The sequence below is a fragment of the Talpa occidentalis genome, unplaced genomic scaffold (assembly GCF_014898055.3).
Source record: "Talpa occidentalis isolate TD23 unplaced genomic scaffold, MPIMG_talOcc4v2.1 talOcc4.2, whole genome shotgun sequence".
Classification (NCBI taxonomy): Eukaryota; Metazoa; Chordata; class Mammalia; order Eulipotyphla; family Talpidae; genus Talpa; species Talpa occidentalis.
The window spans coordinates 89,133,488-89,156,715 of NW_023602073.1; the positions used below are offsets into that span (position 1 = coordinate 89,133,488).

Genomic DNA, 23,228 nt, shown 5'->3' on the forward strand with positions numbered 1-23,228 from the left:
ATTACTATCACAAAATTATTTATCAAAATATTTATAAAAGTTTTATAAAAGTTATTATTTTAAAAAAGTTTATTGTTATTTTTCCCTGATCCCTTATTTGGGTCCCCTGTATTCCTCCTATAAGTGAAACCATTTGATATTTTTCTTTTTCCTTCTGACTTATTTCACTGAGTATAATCCCTTCTAGCTCTATCCATGTTGCTGCAAATGACACAAGTTTATCTTTTTTGACTAATAATATTCCATTGTGGATGATTATATTTTTCTAGGAATTTGTCCATCTATTCCAGATTGTTGAATTTGTTTGCATATAAATGTTCATAGTAATCTCTGATTATTCTTTTGATTTCTATTGAGTCTGTTGTAATTTCTTTTATGATCCTATTTATTTGTGTTTTCTCCTTTTTTTTTTTTTTTTTTTTTTCATGAGCCTGGCTAGATGTCTGTCGAGCCCATGAGGTCTAGGTCTTTATTTAGGGCTCTAGTTTCCTTCTTTATTTTTTGTCTCATTGATCTGTGCATTGGCAAGAGTGGGGTTTTGAAGTCTCCTACTATATATGTATTTTCTCTAATGTCTGTTTGCAGAGCTGATAATAATTGTCTGGTATACTTTGGTGCTCCTTCATTTGGTGAGCATATGTTGATGAGTGCTATATCTTCCTGATGTATTGTCCCTTTAATCATAATGTGGTGTCCATCTGTGTCTCCTTTTACCCTTTTTTAGTTTGAAGTCTATTTCATCTGATATAAGTATAGCTGTTCTTTTTTGGTCATTTGCTTGTATGATTGTTTTCCAACCTTTTACTTTCAGTGTATCTTTTGTAGTTAAATGTGTTTCCTGTAGACAGAAGAATGTTGGGTTCTGTTTTCTTAATCCAGCCTGTTATTCTGTCTTTTTATTGATGAGTTTAGTGCATTTATATTTAGGGTTAATATTGATACGTTGGTGTCTGTATTTGTCATTTTGCTTGTCTTTTGTGATTTTATTCCTTACCTTATTCTGTTCTTCCTAGTCATTCCTCTGTTGGTTTTGGCTTTAGGACTTCCTGTAGTATTTTTTGGAGTAGTAGTAATGAATTCCTGGAGATTCTGTTTGTCTGAGAAGGTCTTTATTTTTCCTTTTGCTTGTTTTTTAATCATAGTGGAGGGAGAGCTTTGTGGGGTGAAGTATTCTTTGTTGGCATTTTTTGACTTGGAGTTTGTTGAATATGTCACTCCATTCTCTTCTTGCCTGTAGTGTTTCTTCAAAAAAGTCTGATGTCAGCCTGACTCGTTTTCCTTTATAGGTTATCTGTTTCTTCCCCCTTGTCGGCTTATTTTTTCCTTGTCTTAGACTCTTGGAAGCTTTACTATTATGTGTCTTGCTGTAGTTTTCCTTTCATTGTGGTGATTTGGTGTTCTTCTGGCTTCCTGTATGTCTATTTTCATCTCCTTCTTCATGTTTGGGAAGTTCTCTTCGATGATCTCCTTGAATAGTTTCTCGGTTTCTTTGTCTCTTTCCTCCCCTTCTGGGATTCCTCTAACTCTTTTATTTCCTTTCCTCATATGTCAGATAGTTCTCAAAGTGTTTCTTCATTCTTTTTCCTTTGTATTTCTCTTTCCTTTTCTTTTTTGGTTCTTTGAGAGTACTTATTCTTTCTTCCATTTCATCAATTCTATTTTCGCTACTTTTCCCAGAGTTCTTTAGCTCCTCCATTAATCTTTTAATATCCTGCATTTCCTTCTTGAAAGACTCAATTTTCTTCTTCAGTTTATGAATTGTATTTTGCATATCATTCTGTTCCTGTTTGTGTTCTTTATGTTTTTTAATCACGGCAATTCTAAATTATTTGTATTTTTCCTCCTCCCTGTTGTTTGTTTTCTAATTTGTTCTATGCATTGGGCCACTGTGGTACTGGTGGGCAGCTCTTTGGGGTGCTTCTACTAGGATGTCAGGAACTGGTGGCCAGACCAAATCTAGCACTGTTATACCAGAACTCCACAAGGATTGTGATGCTGTGAGTGGGTTGATGGGCACTGTCCCTGAAGACCACCAAGTCTCTGTATGCTGCTGGTGTCTTCCTCTACATGCCCATCTTAACCTTTATTTTCAGAGCCCTCGCTCTGTCTTTACTCAGTTCCAGAAGGGGATCACACAGTTGCTAGCTTCCAACAGCCCAGCAGGCAGGCCTGCACCTTCCCGAGACCCACAGTTCACCTTGATGGTGGAGCCTTCCCTCTCTTCTATGAAAATTATTTTTTAAAAATTATTTATAAAAAAAGGTACCATTTCATAGTAATACAGTTAACTATATCATGATTTATGGCTAAATATTGGGAAAGATTAAATGTAAAATTTAGTGATAAGAGGAGATGAACTTAATAACTTCTTTTAAGAAAGACAAACTTGAAAAAAAAAGACAAACTTAAATATAAAATTATAACAGATGTGCAAAAATCTTTGTGAATGATGGAATTTTTGTATTTATATTTTAAATAAATGTTCTGATTTGCCTGTCATGAACATATTTAACTTTTATGATTAGAAAAAAGTTGAGAACTTTTGAAAATTCCAAAAGTAACATATTTATTTTTACAACAATTCTAGTTTTTCAGCCTATGTGAAAATATACAAAATAACAATTATTTATTCATATTTAATCTCTGACTACTTGCATAATTATATGTTTTTTAATCATGATGATACTAAGTTCTCTATCTAGCAGGTAGAGAAGTTCTTTCATGTTATTGTTGTTGAGTTCTGGGGGCTGATTTTTTTTTTTGTGGTGTGTCCTTCCCCAGAGGGCTTGCTTGGTTATTTGTATTTTGCCTTCTCCCTGTTGTTTGTGCCCAAATAGAATATTATATATATTTCAACAAATCTTAATTAAAATAACATGAAAAGGTTTTAGATTTAATCAGCAGGTACAGAGTATCTGTAATTTATATTTTTAAATATTTTATAGATAATTTCAAAGCTATTGATGATAAATAAAATGACTGGGAAAAGAAGAAATGCAGAATTATAAGCATTTATTAAAATTAATACCTATCTGTAATTTGGAGACCTTTTTGTTTTGTTTTTTTTTTTTTAGAGGCATGTTTTTTTTTATTTTATTTATTTATTTGTTTGTTCATTTTGTTTATACATGCACTGGGTACAGTCAGAAGCACAGGAGGGTGAGAGAACTCACCAGAGCTACAGCAGGGAGCAGAGCAGGCAGAAGGACCAAGGTACACTGCTGAGGGGAGCAGCGGGCGGCAGGAGAAGTCTGTGCGCCATGTGGGACCCTCCTCTGGTGGCCGGGGAGCAGCCGGGGATCGAACCGGCGTCGCAGAGGCTGCGGGCAGCTTCGCAACCCAGCGCTCAACCGCTGCGCCACCGGGGAGGCCCTGGAGACCTTTTTAATTCATGATCATTTAGTGGTTTTTTGGTGATAATTTTAAATGTATGGCTTTGGAGAACATACTGAATTTCCAAATTATTATTAAAATATAGAAGATTTAAATTCTTATTGAACAACAAAAAGCCTTCAGCATAGGTTTTCAAAGAACATCTGTAACATGGAGAAAAATGTGAGGGACTATTAATAGAGAAAAGAGAAAACTGGAGCTATTCCACTGGGATTATTCCCAAATTGTAGCAACCATTACCATGCAATAGCCTTCCAAGGATAATTATGTTTGGAATATTTACATTTGGACCAAATGTGCACTGGAGGAAAGTGCATTGTAATTACTAGTGGATAAACTTGCTAGGATAAAACCTTGCTTCAACCAGAAAACATTACATCTTCAAGAATCTTTTTTCTAAGTAAATTTTAATATTTTATTAGATAATTATTCATTTATATGTCTCATTTGGCATGTAAAACTTTTTCCAGAGTGCTTCCAGGAGAAAAGTTACTCTGATTGCAAGGAGTTTGCAAATAATTAGGCTGAAATGGACAGACTGTTAAGTATATTAAAGTTTATTATTTTGAACTTCACTGATTTAGATTTATAATCATTCAAATGTGACTAGGCTCTAGATTTTCTTGGAATCATCAAGGAGGAAGACTTTTATAGTGCAAATTAACATCATAAATGATTATCTTCTAAGACAGAAAGTTAATTTAGACATTTCAGCACATTGTTTTGCTATGAGGGTCAAATGAGTGTCACTTGAATAAGCAATACATGCAAGGATGAAAAAGACATAGGTATGGGGCATGGACAAAAGGTGAGATGATATGTATAGTCTACTGTCTTTAACTCCTACAGACTACTCAGCTACAGAGATAGATGGACTATAAAATCAACTGCTTGGATACAGATTATCTATACATGGACTGTACAATCAAGTGGGCAAAGGTCATTTATACACAGAAAGGTCTATGTTTGCAAATAATAGGCAATGGTCTAGGGTATTGCATACATAAGGTTAGCACTAGATCCCATCTTCAATACTAGCTTCCTATGAAAAAAAGGAATCAACTTACTTGAGAATATTTAAACCAAAGTTTCCATTAATTAGATAGCAATGTATTTACTTAAAACGAATGAAAACTCTACACATCTTCTCTGTGAAATAAGAATCATTCCTAAATGACCATCTGATCTATGGTGAACATAAATTGCCTATTGTTCAGCAAAAGATTCAGGTAAGAGACTGAAGTGAACCCATAAGATGCAGTCTTATATAGAAGAAGACACAAACAAATGGAAATATATAACATTCTCGTGCATGGGAAGAATTGTTAAAATAGCTGTCTTACCCAAGGACCCAAGGCAATATACAGATTCAATGTAATCCCTCACAATTTTTAAATGGCATTCTTCAGAGAAATGGAACAATCATTACTGAAAGTTATATGGAACCACGAAAGGTTCTGAATAGCCAAAGCAAGTTTGACAAAAAGAAAAGAAATGGATGGAGGTAGCATATTCCCTGCCTTCAAATGTACTACAAAGCAATAGCAATCAAAACAATATGGTTTTGGAATAAAAGTAGATCAATGGAATAGAATTAAGAGCCCAGAAATAAATGTACACTTACATGAAGAGTTAGCTTATGAAAAAAAAAAAAGCCAAGAGCATACAATGGATAAAGGAAAGTCCGGTGTTGGGAAAACTGAACAACCACAAATTTAATTCAAAATGGATCAAAGATTTCATTTAAGGCATGAAACCATAAAATACATAGAATAAATTATGAGCAAAACATTCTATGACACTGGCTTCAGTGATGTCTGTGGGGTTTCAACTCCAAAGGCAAGGGAAACAAAAGCAAAAATAAACTGGGTTACATCAAATTAAAAAGCTTTTACACAGCAAAAGAAACATTATAAAACCAACAAGATACCCTACCAAATGGGAGAAAATATTTTCACATTATACATCCAATAAATGGCTAATATCCAAGATCTACAAACAACTCATACAACTCAACAAAAAGAAAACAAGGAACCAATTAAAAAGAAATAGAGATACTAATTAGACACTTCTCCAAAGAAGATACAGAGATGGCCAACAGGCTCATTAAAAAATGCTCATTGTCAATTTCATCAGGGAAATTCAAGTGATACCCTCAATGAGTTATCACCTCCCACCTCTGAGAATGACTAATATCAAAAAGGCCAGGAGCAGTAAGTGCTGGTTGGGGTGTGGAGAAAAAAGGAACCTTTGTACACTCTAGGTGGGAATGTAGGCTAGTAACTTCTCAATGGATAACAGTGTGGAAGTTCCTCAAAATATTAAAATTATATCTACCATATGATCCAGCAATCCCACTCCTAAGTATCTATCGAAGGAATACAAAAACACAATTCAAAGGCATATATACACTTCTATATTCATTGTCTCACTATTTGTAATAGCCAAGTTATGGAGACAACTTAAGTACCCAGTGACAGATTAGTGGATAAAGCAGAAGTGGTGATATATATATACAATGGAATACTTCTTAGCATTGAAAAAAGATGAAATATTTCTACTTGTGACAATTTAGAAGGAAGTAGAGGGGATTATGCTACATGAAATAATTCAGAAGACAAACCAAATGATTCCACTCATACATGGAATCAAAAAACAAAAACAAAAAAAATGCGAAGGAACAGACAAAACCAAATCAAAACAAACCCTTGAAATCTGACTGTAGAACTTGGGCTACCAGAAGGGGAAGGAATAGGAGGCAAAGCAGGGAGGGAGCCCAGTGGACTATGGTGGAGGATTATAGGTGCTTCAAATAACATACCCCTAAAACACATACAGTATTGTAAGCCAATGTGACCTCAATAAAAATAATACATTTATAAAAAGAATAAAGTATTGGCACTTGGGTGATTTTAAATATAACTTTTTATTATGAAAATATCCAAACATGAAAGACTAGAGAGACTTCTACCCCAAATCTACATCTGTCTGTCACTCTGTCCTTGCAATGATTTATGTGTTATTTTCCCTGGAATTAGAAAACAGATAATAAATTTCTTTAAGTCCTTTATTCTCTGAGTATCTCAAAATCTCCATTTTCTTGGGATTTGGAAAGAGGAAATTCTCCGTTTCTTTAAAGCTTAAATTCAGTTATGACTAGGTCTCCTAAAATGACCTTCATGTGCAGCAGAGAAACTTTAAGAAGATAAAACTGCACAGTACTTTATTCAATTTTTACATTTTTAAATTGAACATTAATTTGCACTTTTCTTGATATTGCAAAGTATGTCTGTTACTTCTACCACCATACTTTATTAGAAAAGCAATGCTAAATAAATAGTTGATTTTTCATGATTTATCAAATAACTTAAATATTGTAGAAGAGAATTAGAGCATACATAACCTCATAGTTTATCACATTACTTGGTAATGTAATAGTACATGGCTTTTCAAAAGAATCATTTCTTACTAGTATTTTGGGCAAAAAAAATTCCTTGCATGAAATTGTTCTGAGCACTACATTACATTTTATACTTGGTCCCAACACACTAAATACCTGTAGGTCCCAGAGCCCTGGTGATAAGCAAAAATGCCTACACACATTTACAAACACCTTTGGGGATGGTGTTATGGTATTGTCCCTAACTGAATGAGATTCATTGGTATAGTGCAAATTTGAGATATCCGTAAATCTTTCCTTCTTCACTCTAAATTTCTCCCAATTAATTACAGGAGTCTCTAAGGTACATCTCACTTGTGCCCATGAAATAGTCCTCTCCACACCCATTAGACAGCAATTACTGTCCTTCCTTCAACTTCCTGAAATTATGTTCAGCTCATAATTGCAGGTGATTTTTCCTTTTACAGTTCTTTACAGATATTTACTGGCACAACTTGCTTTTCAGAATTTGCATGTTTCCTCCACATTCTTAGTATTATGTGAGATGAATGATATGCTATGGTTAACTTTGGGAAGAGTAAGACAGAAAGTAGAAGAGTAATGGAATGGAGAGCTCTCATCTTTCATTCCAGAGCTGTTGTTCAACACTCTGCTACATAGAATGAGTTACTGGAGTATCTCAGTGCCTACCAGATTCCAGATCACATGAGAGCTGGGAATTCTGAGAGACAATAGCTGGCTTATTGCCAGTGCTCAAATTTTTGAGACTTGAAATTATATTGAATTCAAACATTAAACCTCATGAATTGAGCAACAGTCTCTACTAGACCTATAGGCACACTGAGAAGTACCCCATCCAAATATAGCCCTATTTTCATTCTTCTGAGAGACCACACTATAAGTTTATCCCTTAAAATTTTAGTTGACATCTCAACTACGTTCTCACCTCATGCTTTCAATTGCTTATATTATTTTATTGTCCCAGATTCAATATATCAATAATTGATAGATAAGTATTGATAGTAATTGATACAAGAGCATTATATTTCTCCTCAAACCTGCCAGAAAGTCTTTCTTATTTTGAGGGAAAACGATAAAGAGTACATACTTTATATATCTCAGGTTATCTGATCATGATCATCTCAATAGATATCAAAAAAATTATTCAACAAGATTCAACATCCAACATTTATGATAAAGACCTCCAAAAATGAAATAAATTTTACTTATCCAAATATTATAAAAGCCATATATGACAAACCCACATCCAATATCATACCCAGTGATGAAAAGCTGAAAGCATTTCCTCTAAGATCAGGAACAAGACAGGCATGTTCACTATCACCGTTGTTATTCAGTATAGTTCTGGAAGTCCTTGCTGAAGCAAAAAGGTAAGAAAATGACACAAAAAGAATACAAATTGGAAAAGAAGTGAAACTCAATATTTGCAGATGACATGCCAACATACTTAGAGCAAACATATTTTACAAGAAAAACTTCTAGAAATAATAAATGAAGATGGTAAATGAAGGTGACAGGATACAAAATCATCACAAAAATCAGTGGCATTTCTCTGTGTGAACAATGCATCAGAAGAAAAAAAAATAAGGAATATAGTTCCATTTACAATCATTCCAAAAAGAAAAAAATATAATGAAGGAGGCGAAGGAAATTAAAGAAGACACGCAGAAAAAGGAAAGCTAGCTGTGCTCATGGGTAGGAAGGATTAGCATAATTAAAATGGCCATATTATCCAAAGTAATTTACAAATTTAATGCAACACCTATCAAAATACTAATGACTTTTTTTAAGGAAATAGAACAATTATCAATTTATATGGAACCACAGAAGGCCCTAAGTTGCTAAAGCAATCAAGAGAAAAAAAGAGTAACAGGCATCACACTTCCTGATTTCAAATGATATTACACTCAGACCTACACAAAGAAAATTATAAAACACTGTTAAAAGAAATAGAAGAAGACGCAAAGAAATGGAAAGATTCCCTGCTCATGGATTGGAAGAATTAACATTATTAAAATGTCCATCATACACAGCAAGAATAACCAAAACAGTATAGTATTAGAAAAAAACAGAAACTCAGACCAACAGAACAGAATTGAAAGCCCAGAGATAAATCCATACAAATACGAACAGCTAATTTTTGACAAAGGAATTATGGTCACGCAGTGGAGAAAAGATAGCCTTTTTAATAAATGGTGCTGGGAAATATGGACATCCAATGCAAAAAAAAAAAAAAAACCAAGGCAAGACTCATATTTAACACCATTAGCAAAAATTCACTCAAAATGGATTGAAGACTTGGACATACGAAGCAAAGCCATAAAGTACTTGAAAGAAAATATAGGGGACACACTACAGGACATTACCACAAAGATGTATTTGGGACTACAATCCCACCAGTAAGGGAAACAAAGGCAAAAAAAAAAAGTGGGACTATATTAAACTTAAAAGATTTTGTACCTCAAAAGAAACTATCACAAAAACAAAAAGGCAACCTACAAAATGGGAAAAATTATTTGCTTACCATACATTGGACAAGGGGTTAATCTCCATAGTTTATAAGGTACTTACACAACCCAACAACAAAGAAACAAATGACCCAATTAAAAAGCACCCAACTAGGGCCTCCCTGGTGGCACAAGGGGTTAAGATGCAACCTATGAAGCTATCCATAGCCACTGCAGCATGAGTTCGATCCCTGGCCAGGGAGCAACCCACATGGTGCAGCAGACCTCTCCTGACTCGCCCACTGCTCCCCTTTCAGTGTATTTCAGTCAATCCGCCTGTTCTGTTCCCCACTCTGTCTCTGGTGAATCCTCACCTCCCCGCATCTCTGGCTTGTACCCCAGTTCTAGTATACATAAATAAATAAATCTTTTTTTTTAAAAAAAGGACCTAATTAAATGGGCAAAGGACCTCAATAGATACTTCTCAAAATAAGACATTCAGATGGCCTAGAGACATATGAAAAAATGTTCAACATCACTTATTATAAGAGAAATGCAAATCAAAACCAAACTGAGATGCTACCTCACCCCTGTGAGAATGGCCTATATAGAAAAGAACAAAATTAACAAATGTTGGCAAGGCTGCAGTAAGAAAGGAACTCTCATCCATTGTTGTTGGGAATGCAAGCTGGTATAGTCCCTATGGAAAATGATTGGCAACTTCTAAAAAAAATAAAAATGGAAATTCTATTTGACCCAGCAATACCACTGGTAGGTATTTATCCAAATAAGGTGAAAAACCTAACATTGCAGTGATCTATCTACAGATATGTACATGGCAGCACTGTTTACAATTGCCAAATCATGGAACCAACCCAAGTGCCCTTCAATAGATGAATAGAGAAACTGTGAAACATATATTGAATGGAATTATTACACAGCTGGGAAGAAAAAGAAACATTGGCATTTGGAACAAAATGGATGGACTCAAGGTGATTATGTTGAATGAAATCAGTCAAAAAGTGAAAGACAAATTTTGGATGCTTTCATTCATCTGAAGAATATAAATACCTAAAAAAAAAATTAAACAATAGAAGAAATAAAAATTTGAACTCAGTAAAAAGGTAATGGTTACTAAAGGGAACAGGGGAAAGGATGGAGGGTGTGGTAAAGGGAGGCAGATGGGGTATAGGCAGTTTGGTGGGGGGGGGGAATATCCTTCCTTATCAAATTTACATAAAATTATCATTTCTAAAAAGAAAATCTAACTGGAATATCAGTTGGGACCAAATTGAATTTATAGATTCCTTTGCAAAGAACTGACATCTTCATTATAATGTCATCTCATCCAAGAATATGGATGAATCTTCATTTACTCATTAAAAAAATAGTTAACACACTCTTTTTTTTTAAAAAAAAAGATTTGTTTATTTATTTATACAAGAACCAGGGTACAGGCCAGATGTGTGGGAGGGTGAGAGGATTCACCAGAGACAGAGTGGGGAACAGAACAGGCAGACAAATGAAATACACTGCTGAGGGGAGCAGCGGGCAAGACAGGAGAGGTCTGCCACGCCATGTGGGACCCTCGCTGGCCGGCGGGATAGAACCAGCGCTGCAGAGGCTGCTGACAGATTCACAGCGCTGTGCTCAACCACCTGCGCCACCAGGGGAGGCCCAGTTAACATACTCTTAAAGAAAAAATATGCATTTTGGGATGGAGAGAAGTTGCCACCAGATTTTCAGGATTATTTAGTTCATTAGCATGTTACTAGTGTGAAAAAAGACAAATATACTTATCTGTATAGTATGTATATTATATACATCTATATCAATGAAATAACAATAGAAATCAGAGTCTTAATGGATTTAATCATTAGATTTTATTTTTTGGTTATGATGTGGGTCCATAAGGAAAACAATTGTCCTGGCATTATTTATTAAGTTGTTCATTCCTTCCTCAACACTCTAAAATTGTAGCTCTAACTTCTTTTATATTTGTGAAGGTTTGAAATACAGATTACCTCGCAACCTTATTTACAAAATGGATTTCTTATGACCAAAAAAGGGCAGAATCCATTAAGATCAATACAAGTCTACTGAAAGAAAACCTTTGAAAGACACCATTAAGTACTAATACCACACATATATAAGTATATATGTGTACATATATACTAATATATATATATTGATAATATACTAATATGTAGATATTCCAGTAAAAAGACACACAAGCCCATAGAAAAATGGGCAAAAATATGGCTATGCATTTTATAGAAGAAGAAAAACCAATGGTTAGTAAACATGCAAAAAATGAATGTCAGCTTTACTCATAATTAGGAAAAGTCTCAGATACTTTAACACTCAATATTGAAAATATTATTAAAGTCTGACCAAAATCTTAAAGTCATTGTGAGGATGAGGCAACAGGAAATTTTATATACTAAGTACTAGAGAAAGGATAAATTGATTCAACCCTCTTTAAAAATAATTTGGCATTATCTGGTAAAGTTGAAGATGCACCCATCAAATACCCAGCAATTCCAACCCTAGATTTATAACCTAGTCTAGGGAAACACATATTGCAACAAGACACAGGTACTAAAATATTCATTGCAGCCCTATAGCAAAAAACTGGAACCATCCCAAAGGACCATTGACAAAAGACTGGATAAATAAGTTGTAGTGGGTACATATAATGGAATACTTATTATATAGCAGTGAAAACAAATGAACTGTAATTTCATGGATTTGCATGCATGAAACATGATGTTGATGAAAAAGAGACCATTTATGTAAAATTCAAATGTAGGGATAATTTTTTTTTAAGCTACAAAGAAAAATAAAGTGATAATCCACAATTCAAGATAATGGTTACCTGGGGAGCAAACTGTAATAATTTGAGAGGGATGGGGATTCTAGATGGGATGCACAGAAGGGAACTTCAAAAATATGTTACAATTTTCATTCCTGACTGCTGAGTACAAATGATTATTTTTCTTTTTTATACTGTACATATGTATTATATATTCTTTGCATATATGGAAATACTTAAAAATAAATTTTGTTATCATATGTAATAGGTGGTAAGCAAAGTAACTATACTTCTGGTTTGTATTCTGATTCTAAAGTGGCTTTGTTTGCCTAAATTGTTGGTGCATACCTACAATTGCATACTTTAAATGAAATTTCTGCTTTGAATGCATGGTTCCAATGATTGTACATGAAGAGAATTTTATTTTTGCAGCTCTTCTCTTCTTTCATAGACAATATAGATCCAAACTCTACATAATAAGGCTATCAATGGGAACACACAGAACAGAAAGTCAGGATAATTTTGCTGAAATCAAGGACCAGAATTATTAATGTAAGTTTTGTATATGAATCAATTGGGAGTTCTGCATTTTGTTTTGTGCTGAGTGGTAATGGTCTATATACCTACAATTTTAAAACGTTTTCAAAGACAATCCCTTCCTCCTCCTTTTCAACAACTCTCCTCCACTAAGTATCTTCAGGAACATACGGTAGTTCCCAGAAAAAGTCACGTGAATATCTGAAACATTAATGCACCATGCTGCTTTCATCACAAGAATAAAGAAGACTTGAAATCCAGCAATCTCCTAACACAACCACTCTTGCCTGCCAATTCTTATATCAAATAAAAATCATCACTTGGGGGAAGGATGGTTGCATAGTGACTAAGCAGACAGATGGCAGGTGTGAGTCAAAACACTCTGGGGTGTGAGCTCCAATCATTCTGCACTGCTCACTGCTGGAGAGAAAGGGAATCAAAAAGTAAATCGCCCCCTGGACTAGGATGAAATGCTGAAAACCAAACTAATAGACAGACAAGATGGCTGTAAGTGTTGTAACTTCCAAGCCAAAATCCTTAGGCCTGCCCTTTGATCTTTCCCTGCTTGCATCTGACTTCATCCTCGCCCAGTGTTCCTAGCCGGCCATCCCTGAGATGCACAAGGAGGTTAATTGGTGCTCCATCTAATTGCAAAGCCTGTGCTGGGACCACCTGTTACAAAGGTTAGCCTGCTGCATTCCTGGGGGGCAACGTTCCAAGGCCAGAGACAAGATGCTAACCTCACCTTGCCCGGCCAGCAGTTTGTGGTGGTTCGCTGCCTTAGCTTCCCTTCTTGGGAATGATTCAATCTAATTTTTATGTGTTTGACATATACTGGGGGGTGGGGGAGGGAGAAGCAAAAATTCAACCAGTCTCTTTTATTAGTGTAACTATTTTCCAGTCTTCATAAAATAAAGGACAATAGCTTTAATGAATACAAATGTAATTACAGAAATGGGCCCTAGGTGGAGCCTCTGTACTGGTGGCAACAAATGAAAAAACAAATTGAAAATAAATCAAAACCCTCTAAAAATTCCATAAGGAACTTAGCATTTATAGAAAAGCCTGGGTGTTGCTATTATTGTTCTTCCAGCACAGAAAACAATTGAATATAGACTGTTTTATTTAAGAATAACTCTCAAAGGAGTAAGTTCCATAATAACGAAAGCACATTGATTCTAGACTATGTCTCTGATGGGGTTTCTATGAGGCATTGTATGGCAAGAACTGTCCCCAATCTGTAAACACACTCTCCTGAATATTTCTTTTTGCTCCTTATAGGCCACCACCACTAACGTTTACTTTCGTTTTCTACATTTGTTGTTTTTTAATGAAGTAATACCTTCTAGATATAATTGAAATCTCCTCTGTGTAAACCTTACCTCATTTTCTTCCTACTTCCTACCTCATTTTTACCTACAGAGGTAAACAAATGAGATTTCATTGTGTATCCTTTACACGTTTAATACATGAGTTTACATCAGTTGTTACGCATGTTTGAAAACTACTAAATCATATCACACAGCACATATCACTTGACTGTTTTTTAAATTCGGCATTGTTTTTTTGAGATGTAATTCAGATAAATGCACATACCTTGTATTAATTCATTTTTGGCAACAAATACTAGAGCGATACCACAGTTACTTACCCATTCTTCTATGGACATTTTTCCATGTTTATACAATTAAAAACAATACTGCATGTACATGTGGAGGTATGAAATTGTTCTCGCAAAATTATATTGTTATGCAAATGAATCACAAACAATAATTTATTATGTCTAACAATTTGTCTTTACTTTCTCATAGGTTTTCTCTGTAGAAAATTATTATTTGCAAATAAAATTGTTTTAGTTATGTGCAAACTTGTATATTTCATTCATGTATTTCCTTTTAAATAGTCTATTTATTAGGTGTGAGTATGTATATCAGTCTTTTTAAGCTATATGTCGTTGTGTAACAAACTATCTCAAAACTTAGTGACCCTTCAGTTTGGGAAAATGAAAAAGTTCTGGAGATAAATGGTGGTGATGGTTGTACCACAATGTGAATGCACTTAATGTCACTAAATTATACACTTAAAAGGAGCTAACATAGTAAAGTCATCTTATTTATATTTTATTACAATATGAACAAAAGCTTAGTAACTTAACACAGCAATTTGGTAGTAGTAGATCTTATGATTCTGTGGAAAAGGAATTCTCTCAAGGCACAACAGGATGGGTCTTTGATGGCTGGGACCTCAGCTAGGATGACTTAAATCTGGGGGTTGGAACAGGTAAGAGCTAACAAAGTAATCTCTTTTCTTTCCACAGTCTCTCCTTGTGACTTCCTTGGATGTTTTTTTCATAGATTGGTGACCTTAGGGTATTTGGACTTCTATGATATCTTAGATCAACAAGAGATCAAAATGTTTTTCAAAGGCTGCTCCCTGTAAGAGTAGTGTTTCATATCCTTTGTACTTTATTGATCTAAACAATTCAGAGGAAGGAAAAAGATCTTCCTATAGATGAGATGAATGTCAAAGGACAGCATTCAACTTTAATCAATCACTAGTTTTATTCAATAGTTTTAAATTCTCTTGTTTACTAAAATCTTTAATAGTTTCTACATTGTCTGATTTAAGTTTCTGCAAGCTGTTAAAATTTCTCATACCATAGTGGTAGATTTGTTAGTATTTTCTTGCAACTTTGTCATTTTTAAATATATGTTTAAGCTAAGAAGATAAGTTCATACTCATTATGAGTTTTTAAATCTTTTCTGTGACTTTTCCTTTGCATGTAAGATAATGATCCTACGTAGTGGCCATCATTGTGATTTTCTAGGACAGCTCTGGTTTATGGTTGCTCTTCTGAAAAAATATTAATTGTTGCCTTTTTCACTCTCAGACATATCTCCTGATAATAAATCATGTGGTGATCCTTCAAATAATACTTTCTCACTTAAAATTATCTTTTTTTCCAATCAGATTGTGTATATAGCAGTTTTACTTTATGTCTTTTTCCCTTTTAATGTTATTTCAGCCTTTGTTTTGGGAAATTCTCTAACAACTGAATTTCTACCATCTATTCTCAAAATGTCTGTCTTTAACTAGTGAGTGCAATCTATTTTCATTTTTTGTGATTCCTGATATGTTTGGATGTATTTTTAAGTATCTTTTGGTGGTGGTTGTTGTTCATTCTCTTGCTTTGCTCTGTTTATCTTTAATTTTCCTTTGGCTATATCAAGAATTTATTTCCTTTTTTTTCAAATAAAGTTACAAATTCTATTTCTGCCCTTTTAGCAGTTACCTTTTACTGTTTTAAAACAATGTGGATAACCAACAAAGCCAAAATTATTCACTATTGTAGTCTGTCCCCTAAACAATACAAGGATCTCCACCCCAAATCTGGTGCCTCTTTTCAGATTAGAATTTTCTTTTCTAGGATTTTCCTACAAATGAATTTATATATAATGTGTTCTCTTGTATTTGGCTTATCCTGCTGAGTATAATGTTTCTGAGAACAATCTTTGTTTTTGCAGGCATAGGTATGTTTTCCCCACAGAGTTTATAGTTTTAGTTTTATATTTAGAAACGATGTTCATTTTAGACTTAATTTTTGTGTATGGTACATAGTAAAAGAAGTTTCAAAAATTGTCTAGCATCATTTTATGAAAAAAAAAAATGTGTCCCATTTATTTGTCTTGGAATGAATTGACCACATATTTGTTAATATGTTTCTGGACTTTTTTTTCCCATTGATATATAAGTTACCCTTATGTCAATAGAACATTGCCTCATTAACTGTAGTTTCATAGTAAGTCCTGAAATCAGATAGTGTGAGACCTCCAGAGTCTCCTTTTCCCCCTCAAAACTGTTCTAAGTCCTTTGCAATTTCATATAAATTAAGGATCACTTCATCAGTTTAAAAAAATAAAACAACATTGAGGTTTTGATTGCAATTATTTAAATCTAAGTAGTCAGTTTAGAACATGTCACCAAAATATGCCTCTTTGACATATTGATTATTTTAACCCACAGGCACTTGAGAAACAGCAGATGCAGGAAGAGATCTATAACCTCTCCCTTTTTTATCTAAAAGTCAATCATAAAATTTCCCACAGGCAGGGTCCCTTCCCTGTACCAGGAAGAGAACATTCTTATCACCAGTGATTGGAAGATGACACAGGGTTGGATCCATACAAACAAGCTTACTAGAAACATCCTTCCATTAAATTTTTCTCATATATTTTCTTTTTTTTTTAAAAAAAAGATTTATTTATGTATTTATGTATTTATTTATACAAGAACCAGGGTACAGGCTAGAAGCACGGGAGGGTGAGAGGATTCACCAGAGACAGAGCAGGGAACAGAACAGGCAGACTGACTAAATAATACACTGCTAAGGGGAGCAGCGAGCTAGACAGGAGAGGTCTGCCGTGCAATGTGGGACCCTGGAGGGCCCGCGGGGATGTAACCGTTGCTGCAGAGGCTGCGGATAGTGAAGCAGGTGCTCAACTGCCTGCGCCACCAGGGGAGGCCCTCTCATATATTTTCTAGTCACTTCCCACACTTTAGTTCCCCAACCGAAGCCCCTTTGTTTTGTCACATTTTGACACATTGTTTTTTTGTTTAAAAGGTATAGAAAGTTTTTGATCTAGTGGCTTGCTCATAAAATATTAAATATTAGTTACACAAATATTAATTACATTGTTAATCTGTTTTATGTCATTTTAATTGTTAGGCCCTCACAAAACCTAGGGAGGCAGAAGGGAGTTTTTCTTCCCTATAACATCATTATAGAAGAATCAACATCTAAATAATACCGAGTTTTCTGATCCACAATATTTCTCTCTCCACTGATTTCTGGCTTCTTGAATTTTCTTTTCTTACTAAACTTGTTTATTATTTCTAGTAGATTTTTTTTGTAGATTTCTTGCTATTTTTTAAATGTAAATGCTTATTTTATCTGTGAATAATGATGTATTAGGGGAATTATTTCTTTTTTGGTTGTAATCATGCCTAAACAATTAACTGGCTCCTTAAATTTCTCCCAACACTGAGGAAGCTGGAGAGGGTGCCCTGGGTCACTGCTACGGAACAACTTCTTCCCTTTAGCCTTCTGGTTTTATTTCCTTTGGGAAAAGGGATTGCTGGGTAATAGTTCTATTTTTTTTTTTTTAGGAATCTGCATATTATTTTCCAACATGGCAATATCAATTGATATTTCTCATCAACAATACACAAGGATTCTCTTTTCACTACATCCAACACTTATTATCTTTTATTTTTTGATAAAGACAATTTTAACAGGTGTGAGATGATATCTCATTGTGGTTTTGATTTGTATTTCTCTAATAATTAGTGATGTTGAGCACCTTTACATGTACTTTGCAATTTGTAAGATCTTTGGAAAATGTCTATTCAGTTTGACAATTTTAAAATCAGATTGATTTTTATTGCTATTGAATTGTATGAATTTCTTATATATTTTGGATATCAACCCCTTATCAGACAGATGGTTTGCAGATATTTCTTCTATTCACTGGATTGTCTTTTTGTTGTTGTTTCCTTTGCTGTATAAACACATTCTAGTTTGAAGCAGTCCCATTTGTGTGTTTTTGCTTTTCTTTCCTGATTTTATAATGACATTCTGGTACCAAAAAATCATTATCAAGGCATTTCCCTCCTATATTTCCTTCTAGGAATTTTGCAGTTTCAGGTCTTATATTTACAGCTTAAATTCATTTTGTGCATTGTCTATCTTTTCCCCCATTATGGTTAAATAGATTCTTGGTACTTTTGATGAAAATTAGTTGACAGTATATGTTTGAATTTATTTCTGGGCTCTGTTCTGTTCCATTGGCCTAAATATCTGCTTTTATGTCACTACCATACTACTTTGATAAAAGAAGCATGGAAAGGAGGTTTCCAAGGTTTAAGATGGGATGCTATGGTAATAGACACTCTGTCCCTTACTATGTTTAGTGGAAAGGTAAAAGCAGACAGAAGGCAGAAGGCCAATCACTTCATTTGTGCAGTGGAGACTCAGCTCCAGAGAATAAGGAACAGGGACAAAAGGAGCCACTGGACCTTCCATTCTTGAGCAGTTCAGATCTTGCATCCACATTAATCACCCAGAAGATAAGGAGAAAACCAAACTGATTATCATTTTCCTTTTCATCCTCTGAAACACTGAAGTAGATATTGTCTATCTTTTTGCTAGGAAAAATAATTCCTTCTCTCTGAAGTGGAGATTCCCAGCTTCTGTTTTCCACTATTCATTCATTTTCTAAGTGTGACATTTTCCTAGTTGTCCTTTCTATTAATAAACCCTCACTTGTCTCACCATCTTCCCAGGTGACACTGATGTCACTGATTTGCTCCCTCATCACATCTTCCTCTTCTGGCCACAGATATTACAAAGCATCTAAGGCTACTTAGCTACTTCTCCTTACCCTCTAGCAACTGTAAACAAATCCTGTGTCAACTGAAGGAGTTCATGTCTTGAATATGCCAACCTGGGTCACCTGACAACACTGTTTACCAAAGGTGCTAAAACCCATGAAACATGATTTTTTTTGGCAGGTTGTTTTTTATTTTCTATAAAAGGCAATAGGGAGCCTTATAGACCACAGAAAAAAGATGTTTTAAGCTAGTCTACTACAAGAATATATGTGTGTGTGTATGTTTTATTTGTATGGTAGTAATGATTTACTAATTCCAGTGGATTTTACACTTTAATGTTTTGCAATTTTGTAGACAAATATGACCTGATACTACATATATATATATATATATATATATATATATATATATATATGTTTACTTATTCAATACCCTGTAATATAGCTTAAAAAGTAAAAGGGCCCTTTCAATTATCTATTACTTAAAATTTCTTTGGTCACATCTCTTGTCAATATTTAATAGAGCTAACCATTCATAATACATAATATTCTCTAAGGGAGTTTCTTAAAATATTATTTTACTATGACAGATATTATTTTTATTTGTTGTCATTGTATGGTGATTGATTTCAAGAAGTGTTTGATGTGGCTTAAAAAAAAAAAACATAGGGTCTCCCTGTGGCACAGGCAGTTGAGTGCAGCGCTGTGGAGCTGTCAGCAGCCTCTGCAGCACCGGTTCGATCCCCGCTGGCCTCGGAGCAAACCACATGGTGAGCACACCACTCCTGTCTCGCCCGCTGTTCCCTCAGCAGTGTATTTCGTCAGTCTGCCTGTTCTGTTCTCCACTCTGTCTCTAGTGAATCCTCTCACCCTCCCACGCATCTGGACTGTACCCTGGCTCTTGTATAAATAAAATAAATCTTAAAAAAAAAACAAACCATAAAAGATAATGTGACCGGGGCCTTCCTGGTGGCGCAAGGGGTTAAGTCTCAGCACTATGAAGCTATCTGCAGCCACTGCCACACAAGTTCCATCCCCAGCCAGGGAGGTGACCCACATGGCACAGCAGACCTCTCCTGACTTGCCCACTACTCCCCTCAATCTGCCTATTCTGGTTACCCACTCTGTCTCTGGTGATTCCTCTCACCCCCATTCCTCTGGCCTGTACCCCAGTTCTTGTATGCATAAATAAATCTTTAAAAAAAAAAGATAATGTAACCATGTAATAAAAGAAAATAAACACCATGCAAAAAGAAAGGAAACAAATATGCCTATACAAATACAAATACAACTACATGGGTTAAGCACTAACTTGAGCTTCCTAACAGTCAATGTAAAAAGGATAAAAGAAACCATGCCAACATTCAAATTAGAAAAACAGGCTCTGTTTTGTAACCAAATCTAATAGGACTTTATATAAAAATGAAATATTAATTTATTTGAAAGGTATGAATACTTATAATAAGTCAAATCCTCTATAACACACTGGGAATACAATGTCAAACATTTCAGCAATGGTCCTGCACTAATAGAACTTAGAATATATTGGAAGCAATACAATAAACAAATTATCAAACAAATAAATATAAGTCACATATAAGAAGTATAAGGAAACAAAGAGAATAAAGCTCAAGAAGGGCCTCCTTGGGGAGATGACATTTAAAAATGAAGTAAGAGGGCCTCCCCTGGTGGCACAGCGGTTGAGCGCTGGGCTCCTAAGCTGCCCACAGCCTCAGCAGTGCTGGTTCGATCCCCGGCCACTGGGCGAGGGTCCCACATCGCGCGACAGACCTCTCATGCTGCCCGCTGCTCCCCTCAGCAGTGTATTTCTTCATCAGTCTGCCTGTTCTGTTCCCCACTCTGGCTCTGGTGAATTCTCTCACCCTCCCGCGCTTCTGACTGTACCCAGTGTTTGTATAAATAAAAAATAAATAAAAATGAAGTAAGAGATAAAATATAGCTTCTGGGCAGATTACATTTTAGAGGACAAGGCTCTAACATATTGCTACATAGGACTTTTGAGTTAGAGACTCAGTGTGCTTGTCAGGTAGCTGCTTAGCAATGTTATAGAGGGGCAAAGTACAGACTCCAGATATTTAGTAAGTAGGCTAAAGTGTGAGGTCCTTGGGATTGAGAGTTAAGAAACAATGTGAAGGTAGCTAGAACTCAGATTAACCTAAAGCAAAATCTGCTACAAGAACAAAATCTACTCTCAAAGGTGCGTGCCAACATACTTGGATTTATGTGACTTTAACATGAACTCAGATTTTAAAAAACAGTCGTATTTTGGTCTTATAATTACTTTCCTTCCCATACCTCCTATTTAAGTTAAAGAGTGACAAGAAATAGTTTTATGATGGAAATGTAGAAGAGAAAAACTTCCTCTACCCTTCTAGGCTCTTGGCTGAAAAACCCTAGTAAAAAAAAGGACAGATTAATGGGAGGAAGACAATATAATTTCATAGTACAGAACCCCCACAGACAAGAGACTCCCTGATAGTCAGGAAAATGAGGTTTCTATGCCACCCTGAGCTGGGGAGAAGGAGTAGGAGTCTGAGACTTCACAGGGAGAAAGACAATTTACAGGAAGACTGGAACAGCAAAAGTTTGGTAAACAATGTTTGCCACACCATGGGGAAACAAAAGAACAGAGTGGAATTTGAACAAATAGGCCTTGCTAACTTCCTGCTAGTATACCACACTTAGCTCATATTCTTTATAGTCATCTCTGTCGATAGTTCCCTTCATGGAACATGTCCTCTGTCTACATTCTCTTAGGCAGTTCAGGGGGAGGTAAAAAGAAAAAAAATTCCTGACTTTTCTATTTCTTAAAAAGTCTAAAATAATCCTAATGCCAAAGAGATATACTCTGGGGTGACAAATTTTGCTTCCCTACAGAAACATGCAACTCCAATTCATGTTCATATTCATGATTTAAATAATTTAGAGATTGAAGTTATATGAACCAGAAGGAAGTTATATGAAACTTTCTGTTGTTCTGCTGAGCAAGAACCAAGGGGGAGAATGCAAAAGAAGAAAGGGGTAAAACTAGGGTGGGGGGCGGTGGCGAGGGAGAGTGAGCTTATGCTTTAAAGGAAATTTGATGTTGAAAAATGCTGACAGAAAACAAGACTTAAATATTAGACCTACCCAACTAAATATTAAAATGGTCCTATCAGTGAAAAATGTTATTATTTATTTTTATTTTTTACATCATTGTTCATTTTTAAACATTTGCTCCCCTCCCCCTCAGGTGTAGTCGCCATAGAATTTCCTTCACCAGTGCACCCGTGCACCATCACCACAGTCCTCTGTGCTCCTCCCTCCCTCCCTCTGATCCCTCTCCCTCTAGTGATTCTAAATCAGAATACAATACTACACGTAGGCTCTTGAGGTCTACCTCTACATGAAACACTAGGATGCAGAAAAACTCCCCTTAAGACCATCAAGCACTATCTTAAATACTGCAAAGGTCTTGATTTTCAATCCTTTGGAGGCTATTGTTTAATTTATAATTAAGCAATGTCACAGCAGTTGATATATTTATATGTTTTCAATTGCAATTGCTTTACAAATAAACCAAAGTAAGATTAAAATAGGAGAACTGTTCTCTACAAGCAAATGAGACCCTCCACTGACCAAAAATCCTATTTTCCTTCAATGCAGAAAACAAAGAATATACTCCCCTTAGAACAGAGAATATTCTAAATACAAATGTCTCCTAGAAATAGAGCTTTCTGTGCAAGTTCACAGGAACTATGATAAGAATTGTATCACAACTGGCATATAAACCAGTCCTGACCCTCACCTACTCACGGCCCACAACACAATCTATTAGACATGCCAGTCGCAGATTAGTAACTTCAATCATGACAAGTGACAACTGGGCAGGTTTTGGATTTTTCCAGTTCCATCCCCAAACATCTCAGGCTCCCTAGAAAAACCACTGTTAGAGTCCCATGAAGGCCAGTCATTCCTCACTCTGTATTTCCAGCCTGCAGCTCTTCCACGTGGATATCCTGCAGGCACCTCAAAATCCACATGTCCAAGGACTAATTCAAATTTTCTACCTCCTATTTCATTTTTGCTCTCCCTGTTCCAGTTAATATCCAAACTAGAAAGTGCAATGTGCCTTCAATTTCCTCCTCTTAAAACTTTAGCCATGTAGCTTTGGTGAGTTAGCTCATCTACTGGGTGTTACTATTATTACTATTATTATTATTGGA

General features: G+C 35.3%; 1 protein-coding gene across 1 annotated transcript in view; it reads right to left on the bottom strand.

The window, feature by feature from the left end:
• Positions 1 to 23,228, bottom strand: part of LCA5 (lebercilin LCA5) — a 103,978-nt gene that overhangs the window by 59,140 nt on the left and 21,610 nt on the right. The gene's annotated exons all lie outside the window — the stretch shown is intronic.